We start from the raw sequence: 10,000 nt of genomic DNA on the forward strand, positions 1-10,000 counted from the left end.
TCTCAACAATTTTGTCCAAGATTGTATTTGGTATAAACTATCAAATATCTGTCTGTATGAGAGTGTGAACACTCTCATATGTTTATAGTATGTAAAACTCGTCTTCCCATAGCTGATACACAGTACGTTGTCAAGGATTACTTGTCATTCAATAACATTGCGTGAAACAAACATTCTTACAGTAGTGTATTATAAGCCATGTACGTGAATTGTTTACATAAGATAGGTATGGAAAGCCAAATGGTGCAAAATTCAAGAACCAAAATTGCCTTCACATTCAACAAGTTTCCTATCAAGCTCAAGGGAAATTTCAATCAAGCTAAACAAAATCAAGTCACTTTCAACGAATTTTCTCTCAAGTTCAACACATAATTTTAAGCAAGGTCAACAAAATGAAGTCATCACGTTCAACAAATTTTCTTTCAAGGTCAAAACACGTTTGAGTCAAGCTCGAGAATGAATTTAAGTCACTTTTAAGTCACTTTTAAGTCACTTTTCGTTCCACTATCGACACCAAATTAATTGACACGTTCTAACAAGTGGAACCTTCAAGATCAAGCCCCGATCACCATCACGCTTTCTTGCATCAAACAACGTTGTCAACAAACTCCGAACACTGTCAACAAAGGAATTAACCCACAATGCAAGTTGTTTCAATAACTCCCTCGTATACTATTCCGGAATTATTAACCCATAATGCATTTCGATATTTTCCCGCCAAAAATTGAAGATGGATGCAAACACCTTAGAATGGGAGCAATTCTTTGAAGAATTGCTCCAGTTAATGAATGATTATGAAGTCTTTTGCAACTCAACAGATTATAGATTGCAAGAAAATATAGTTATTCGAATGGACTCAGCCCTTCTTGCGCTTCAACAGATCGTACCTTTGGTGATCGATGCAAGACTTGACAGTGCTTCGGTTGTACAAGAAATTTTTAACAACGTCCGTATTTTGTTTTTAGAATGGACAAGAAGAAGGGAAACTCAAACAGGCTCAACAGGTATCAAGGTGGACTATAAGAAGACGTGTTGTTGAATATGGTTTACAGGAAACAACAGGATTTTCTGAATTGTCTGATAAACGAATAGACTTTTATGTCAAACAGTTTATTGAAGAGCACGGAAGTCTTGTGGGTTGTTCCATAGTCCAAGGTTTCCTTAAGTCACTTGGCTTCAGACTACAGCGCCGCAGAGCAAGGGCAAGCATGTCTCGATTAGATCCGCGTAATTCTCGCATCAGATGGGCTATTGTTTCAAGACGAGCATATTCAGTTCAAGGGCCCAACAGTCTGTGGCACATTGACGGTCACCATAGTCTCGTGAACTGGGGATTTGTGACACACGGAGGAATAGACGGTTTCTCAAGGCTGATAGTGTACCTTCACTGCTCCACTAACAACAGAAAAGACACTGTGACTCGCCTTTTTCGCTCTGCTACTGAGCGCTATCACTGGCCTTCAAGAGTACGGAGTGATCATGGTGGAGAAAATGTTGGCGTTTGGCAGTTAATGGAAGACGTGCGTGGTCCAAATAGAGGAAGTTTCCTGGCTGGAACATCGGTGCATAATCAACGCATCGAGCGTCTCTGGCGGGATGTGTTTTGTACTGTGTGCCATATTTTTTATTACACATTTCAGACCATGGAGGAATCCGGACTGCTTCGGCGAAACAACAGTTTGCACAAGTTTGTACTACACTACATTTTTACCCCCAGAATAAAGAAGGCCCTCCAGTCATTTTCCGCTGCATGGAATCACCATCCTATGAGAACGGAACGCCAATGGTCTCCACTTCAAATGTGGACAAATGGGGTGCTTGACATAAGAAATCATCCACTCATAGGACTTTCTGATATAGCAGAATCCGGAGGGGATGATGATGACCTTGAATGGTATGGTTTCGACCCCTTTGGACCGACGCCCTGTGATGATGGACTTTCCACGGTAATAGTCGAAGATGTGAATATTGACTTACCCACTGGCATCTTAACTTTGCTCAGGCAGAATATTGATCCTTTACAACATTCCGATAGCTTTGGGATTGATTTGTTTCAGGATGGTTTATTGCTATTTTAAAACACAGAATACAGACTAGAATAACATGTCGAGGAGTGATAACAATGACATTGTCATGAACGCCAACTTTTAGTTTAATGGTAGTATCTAGAGTATACTAAAAGAGGTGAAATTCAGAATTACGGGAGAGAGAATGTTGATCCGGGAAAGAGGAATAGTGTTATGTATGCTACTCACAGCATAAATCATGTTCTCTCTTATTCATCGTTGTGTATACGTCAGTATTGAAGTATTAGTATAATTTTTAGCGGTGAATCTAAGAATTTAGTGTCATATTCACCACGCTACCCGGTGAATACAACATTTTGGAGGCGCGGCTGCTAAGCTAATCAAGGCTAGAAGACGCTCAGTTAATTTTTTTGAAATTAACACACATTTGTCTGTAAATTTGGCTTGGTAGACAAACGTCTAGACGGAGTTCACGGGAAAAAAAATTTAAAGAATAATGTATGGAAAATTTAACAAAATTAGCTCAGCGACTTATAGCAAAGCTACATCCTTCAAACTCGGTGAATACAATCTTCTACCTAGTTTAGTTAACGTTTTGATTCACAAATTGTGTAAAATTCAATTTTGGAAGAAGTTATTTGCTATCGGATTCCCATACAAACAATGTAATTTCTGACCGCTTTGCCTACTCGTCAAGATGGCGTCGAAAACTGTGATAAGGCCTGTTGGAGACACTTGTTGCTTTAATTGCCCACATAAGTGCGATGATCACTTCGGTCTTTCGACTTTGTTTTTTGTGAGACAAGAACACGAGTAACATAATGCTTGATGCAAGATAAACAAATTTGTACCTTGATTTGATAGTATCTTATGGGTGCAATGCCATCCATTTGCTACACATCAGTCTTTATTAGCTTTAACATGGGGTTTATTCCCCAAATAAAAATCGAAAACCAAAAAAACTCAAAATAAAATCATGTGGCTTAAATAATAAATAAGTAACACCAAGTACTGGACAAAATTCCAACCTTAAATGCCATTTTTGCTCATAAACTACTTTTGTGTGAAAAACAACCACAACATTCTTATAATAAAAATTTAAAATAGAATTTCCACCAATTCCCTACTTCTCAAATCCCATACATCTTGTTTACCCCCCAAAATTGTGCATAATCATTGTTTTTGATTTCTCTTGGAGCATGAAGATGTCTCACAAGAAATCGAAAACAATGCCTATGCAACTTGTGGGGGAGGTGTATTATGGGATTTGAGTAAGTAAAGAATTTACAAAATAATATACCCCACCCAGAAATGTTAGTGAGGCTGATTTTAATATCAACAAGAGAATATTACCCCAGCTGCTATTTTTCCATTAGCTTTACACTCTATGGTGCATACACAACCACCACCAAAAGTCATGAATTTTAGCTCTGAAAAGTACATTGGAATTGACAAGGCCACAACCTGAGTGTTTAATGACCAAAATTTGCAAAATGCAGCTGACTTAATCTGTCAACCTAATAAAAACTTCATAACCTTTCAAGAACAATAGTGAAACACAACAATAATATTGTTAGCCAGACATGGAATTGTTAAAACAAACATGACACCTGTCTGAGCTTCGGTCACAGAAAGAAAGACGTTCTGGCTTACTTTTGTTTTGAAACAGGGAATTTGAACAGAACTCATAATGGTGTAAAATATGGCGAACCTTGTCTCTTGCATTGGATGACACAGCTGTCACAGAAACCATTCTGATTGTTTTCAAACTTAACAATAAGAACAATGCACTAATAGGTCCCAGACAAGTTAAACGTTTTACTACCTCATAACGCACATGAAAAAACAACAAACATGCAGGCAATTCGAAATTCATGAGGTAGTCTTGCTAATGCAGGGTAAATGAGCAGTTGTGTTATGACAGTGACTGACACTGAATTCACCCTTATACAGTATTACAAGAGGAGCTTCCAAGAACTGCATTCAAGCATGCACCAAACTGCTCAAAGCTACTGAAATGTAAAGGTAACTTCACTTCCATGGTACAAGTTGAAGCAAAAATGTTTGTGGTATCTTCAACACTGACATTAACACAACCTGGGAGCAAAGCTAAAGTTGCAGATTTGCATCGAGTAACAAAGCCTAAAAATTTACACAACACATCTTCATTAGCACTGGCAATGAAACTTAATAGCATGTGTGTTACATCTATTACTCTAGGGTTGGTGGAATCTGGCAAACACAGCAAAGATTTGACAAAATCTGCTTTAATTTCACCTTTTTGATGTACAAAAAGGTGCTCAAATTTACTTGGTGCTTTTTCAAGTTCTTTTAATAGACCCAGAATAGCTAATCCCTTTCTGAACTGATCAAGAACTCCTTTGTGCTTGATAAGTGTTTCGTGTATCACAAGTGCCTGCACCACTGCTAATTTGTTCTGTTCCTGCAAATTGCAACATACATTTAAAATTATTGTAATCATTTAGATTGCATTTAAACTTCAAGAATTCCAAAACAAGTTCAAGAAAATTAAGAATGAAGTGAGCTAAACATGTATAAACTAAATTACTCTATATGAAAATGGCTTTTTTCAATTCCTCTCTATCTTTCATCTTCACCAGACACCCAAGTTATGATGGATGAAATTACCCTTATTTTTGTTGTTCTCATTGGCAGGGAAAAAACATCACTGTACATCCAAGACACAAGAACTTTTTTCACATACACCTGTAACTTAGGACCGTTACAGGTACATTAAAAAGCTCTACATTAATTCTAATAACTACAGTACAACCTGTATAATAAACAAAAATACACCAGACCCTTGCTACTGACAGCTTAATAAACCTGTCTGCTAAATACAAGTTTCTCTTACAGAAAATATGATATGAAAAGTTTGGGACTCGCTGAAGCTTGTCTATGCTTTCTACACAGTGTGTGTTTAATACATCGCACACTTAATACAGGTTTCCCTGTATAATACAATCATATTCCTACATTTGTGACATTTGTAAGCCTAGAATTAAAATGGACAAAATATGACCACATACCTTCAGAGCACACATAAATAGATTAAGTGTGTATGTACAACCCAAACTACTACTACTACTCCAAAAAAAAAAAAAAACAACAACCAAAGAAAAATAATAATAAAACGGCAACATCCCTTTTGTTTTCTTACCGTCAACAGTCTTCTTTCCCCACAGTTTTGCATCAGCTGTACAAATTCATCTTCGTGGTTGATGTTTTCAATGTCCTCAGATGTTGCATCTCTAACCTGTAATTTGCAGTAATAGCAAAAAATGGTATAAGAAACCCATGGTTTCTAAAAATAAAAAATTATTTAAAAATCCTTTCCACCATAAAATAAGGGACCTTCCATTATAAAGGATTGTGTAATGTTAATAAATTATCATTCCCTTCAGGATATTAATTTTATATTACATCTGAAGTTTTCACTGGAAAATTGCATTTTGTGGACTTTTCACCACCAGGGCACAGTAAAGCACTTTAACTTAACCAATTTACATACCGTACCAACTACCAAGGCAATATTAACAGAACCAAGCAAAAACAAAGTTCATATTGGAACAGATTACAGTAGTTAACTTTTACTGTGTTAATAACTATTGAAGGGTCTAAGGCATAGCAGAGTACAAACTATTATATCACTTTTTGTTCTCTTATCAAACTGTTGGAAGTACAGTACTAGAAATATAATAGGGGGAAAAACTAAATGCAACACTTACCCTTGCGACATAGCCAGCCAAGATTCCATCACTGATGTCAATGACACTAGCCCTTGCGACACCCTGCTGCAAATCTCCAGTTACAATGTACCAATATACAACAGGTGACAAATAGGGGAACCCTGGCCCACCTTGAATCATACTGTGGGCAACCATTTTACCAAGAACTTCAAACACTCCATTTAGCACGTTGTCACTACGGTATATAGGAACTAAACGTTCATATGGGCCTTGAAACATCTTTAACCCTACTTCTCCCTTTGCTAATGCAAGGAAAGCATCTTCGTACGCTTGACGAAGCACTCCTCCATTATCAATTGCTGGCTCTCTTCTGAACTGTAACTTAATCTGCAAATCTGGATCAAAGTTATGGTCCTTGTAAATAAATAAATAACTCAAGAACCAGATCCTCTCTGTCCACTTTTATTTTCTCAGCCAGACCATACCCTTCCATTTTCAACTTAAGATGCTTAAGTATCCCTAAAGCATCCATAGATGTACTAGACTGCTCACATTCATCTGCTTTCTCACTCAACTTCAGCTGCCAATTCAAGAGAACTACAGTGATTGAGGGCATCTCTGATATCGCTTAGTTCAGCCTCGGGAAACAACACAGTCAAAGAGGAAATGTTTTCATCCATGAGCGAAACATCTGATGATGTTGATGGTACTTCCTCACCCACAAAAATGGATGTTGTAGTGTTTGCTGAACAAGTGAGCTTGTAATTACTTGGAGGCAACATAGCTGGTAAGGTGCTGTCACTATCATCAGAAGTAGGTGTACATGTACCTCCAATTACATCCTTGTTGATGTTCAATGTAACGTAAAGCTTACCAGCACCACAAAGATGCTTCACATGTGCATAGTCCCATGAATGGTTTTCTTTCACAACAGGTGACAAAATTGTGTTTCTCTATCTTTTCACAAAGTCAAAGTCATTCTCCGATATCAGTGGAAATTTGACTTTGAATAATTCCTTCAATTCTTGGCGAATTGTCTGTTCGTTTGCGCCGGTTAACTAATCAAACCTCCCCTTTCACTAATATCATTTCCTCTTTAATTGTGTACTCTTCATTTTCAGCTGCATCCTCTTCCTCGTCATCAACGTTAATCTTTACTTCATCAAGAAGAAACACTGTCTTCGGTACAACATGTACCTTTTGCCTTGAAGTAGGAGCTTTCCTTTTTCTTAATGGGTGTCCGGTCAAAGAAGTCGATCTATCGAGTGCTCGAGCGGACATGGCTGGTGCCCCGCTTAGGGGTGTAAATTTTGGATTTTTGTCTCGCTTAGGGTGTTCCGGGAAAAGCGCCAATATTTTATGCCACCAAGGTCTCGTCTAGGGTTCCGCGAAGTAACACAGAATTACGCGAAGAGAAACAGAAGTCAAATTTCCTTTAAAATTTTCTTTTTAGATAAAAGCATTCGATGATTATGCCTTTTTATCATTAAAACTCATTGCGTGTCGTATTTTTGTGTCTTAAAACGGTTTTTTTTAGGGATCAAAATTTGCTTAAGCCACGCCTAGATTGGTCTCCTTTAGGGTTAAATTCAAAATTTCCGACGAGCATCCCCGTCTGTTTCATATGGGAGTCCCCCACCCCCCCGAGGCTGGTGCACTTCGACAAGTAGGCACTAGCGCTGATTTGTTGTTGACTGGTTTCGCCTACTTGTCTTGCAGTAAAGGACGCAGATGAACGAATCAGGTTTCTCGTTCTATTAACCAAAGTCTGGGTAGTGCAATTCCCTCTAGAATTTTCCAATTCTTCGCGCACACATCTTCGAACTATTTCTTCCAATCCGTCATTACTTGTAGAACTTCCCGCCATTTTGGTCGAGTTTTGAACGAGAAAACGTATTATGGTATGCCTTTACAACCTCGTACCTAGGCCTTCCAAGTTGCAGTGAATGTTGCATTGTGAGTTAATTCCTTTGTCGACAGATTGTTGACAGTGTTCGGAGTTTGTTGACAGTTTATAAAGTTTGTTGACAACTTTGTTTGATGCAAGAAAGTGTGATGGTGATCGCGGCTTGATCGTGAAGGTTCCAGTTGTTAGAACGTGTCAATTAATTTGGTGTCGATAGTGGAACGAAGCCTGAAATTGAGATAATTCATTCTTTGAAAGTGACTTAAATTCATTCTTGAGCTTGACTCAAACGTGTCTTGACCTTGAAAGAAAATTTGTTGAACGTGATGACTTCATTTTGTTGAGCTTGCTTAAAATTATGTCTTGACCTTGAAAGAAAATTCGTTGAAAGTGACTTGATTTTGTTGAGCTTGATTGAAATTTCCCTTGAGCTTGATAGGAAACTTGTTGACTGAGAAGGCAATTTTGGTTCTTGAATTTTGCACCATTTGGCTTTCGATAGATAGGGTTCTGTTTACTTTACTTTGCTGCACTGCGAATTGCTGTTCTTTTACATCGTGGAATTCATACATTAGTACGATTAAAAAGAAAGAGATCTACTGAGTCCTATAACGAGGACAATATTAAGGAGTTATATCAAAACCAGTCGGCCTTGCCCTAGCTGAGAGGGACTTTGGGATTTTCGGTTTTGCGGTTTCGGCTATTTTTTAGATCGGTTTTTCGGTTTTGGTGTTCATTGCGGTTTGCGGGTCTTTCGTTTTTTAGCATCTGGTTTTCGGTTTTGGTAATACATACGAGCGGTTTTTTGGTTTTGTTATCCAATGTGCTTTTTGGGTTTTTCTATTTTTTCTTATTTGGGTTCCAGTTTTTCTTAGATTTGAGCGGCAATTGATCTCGAATAGAGTGTTATTTAGTTATTTAATCTTTATTTAACCACGGTGCAATTCATCCGCAATATAAAAAAAATTGTACAATTAAAAATTTATAGATAGAATTACGTAAACTACATTAACTATCTTACTCAATATCATACAATAAAAGCTGCTTTCCATGAATGCTGTGTTTAGAATAATGGCTTTAATCAGTCGTTTGAATTGATTGAGGGACTCTGCTTTCCTTAGTTCTAATGGCAATCTGTTCAACAAAAATGCGCCACTAAATAGCTAAAGCTGTTTTTTGTAGTAGTTTGAGCGCGCTTGCGGAACATTTACCTTATTCACAGAGTATCTCAAACAATAACCAGAATCGCGATGGACAATTTTCGAGCAGAGATACTCACGTGCTAGTCCCTGTAGGGACTTAAATACCATTGTTGCTCTTTCAATTTGCCTTTGAGAGACTAGGGATTTCCATCTTGAGAATTCAAATAAAATTGTTCACATCAGCGTCATAGTTAGAGTAGGTTAAGACACGGGCTGCTCTGTTTTGTAGTTTTTGCAGTTTGTCCTGCAACGTTACTCCACAGTTTCCCCAAACAATATTGCAGTAGTTGAAATGAGGTTGTACTAGGGCCTGATAAATAGAATGTAAGGTCCCACAGGGTACAAGATGCCTGTTTTCACTCACGTGATCAGTAACCTTGTTTTTCCTCCGAAACAAAAGAAAACGTTTGAGTGATAATAGAGCTCAATTCCCGTAGACGTCACATGAAAACACTCTATAGCCACGAAACGTCAAAGTTATTGAGAGGAATGCGTGACAAACTAAATGTCACGGTAGGGGATCACGCGTGTCGAATGACGCCCGAGTTGGTGCGGAGTGGATGACGATGAAGGACCCCATGAAGATCTGAACGAGCATGAAATGAGTGAGAAGCTAGTGACTCTGATAAAGGCCAGCAAGAATTTGATGAAAGTAGTGACGAAGTCAGTGCAGATGACACCAATTCCCAGGGCCAGCAAGATGAATTAGGGACACCGACGAATTTTCTCTTTGGTGCAACGTCGTGATATGGAAGGGCGGTGCCCGGGGATGGGGGGGGGGGGGCAATCATATGAAGAGAGCTTCTTTTTCATACTTGTGTTCGGAGATTAGCGCTAAAGCAGAGTTTTCTCAACAATTTTGTCCAAGATTGTAGCTATTCGGCCACCCTTTGTTCCAAACGTTCGTTGAACTCCGTTTGCTTTTGGAAAAAGGCCTCTAATGCGCCGATCAAATCGAAACTTCAACATTCCCCCTTCCCCCCCCCCCCCCGGGCAAAGCCCGGGCATTTGGCTATCTTCTGTTCCCGGGAAGTGGGGCCTGGGGGGGGGGGGGGGGGGGGGGGGAGTCGCCAACAGCTATAAAACACGTGTTTGGACGACATGGGAGAGTTAAAAGAAGAGATATAGCATTTGCGAGCGATTGTCTGCAAAGGA

At 38.7% G+C, this 10,000-nt stretch overlaps 2 pseudogenes; one reads left to right on the forward strand and one right to left on the reverse strand.

Annotated features, from left to right (window-relative positions):
* The first annotated feature begins 641 nt into the window (after nt 1–641).
* On the forward strand, nt 642–2,188 carry LOC137982675 (uncharacterized; annotated as a pseudogene).
* A 1,784-nt stretch (nt 2,189–3,972) lies between these two features.
* LOC137983552 (uncharacterized) lies at nt 3,973–7,021 on the reverse strand (annotated as a pseudogene).
* Between the last annotated feature and the right edge of the window lie 2,979 nt (nt 7,022–10,000).

This window comes from Montipora foliosa, chromosome 13, assembly GCF_036669935.1.
Source record: "Montipora foliosa isolate CH-2021 chromosome 13, ASM3666993v2, whole genome shotgun sequence".
In the NCBI taxonomy this organism is placed as follows: Eukaryota; Metazoa; Cnidaria; class Anthozoa; order Scleractinia; family Acroporidae; genus Montipora; species Montipora foliosa.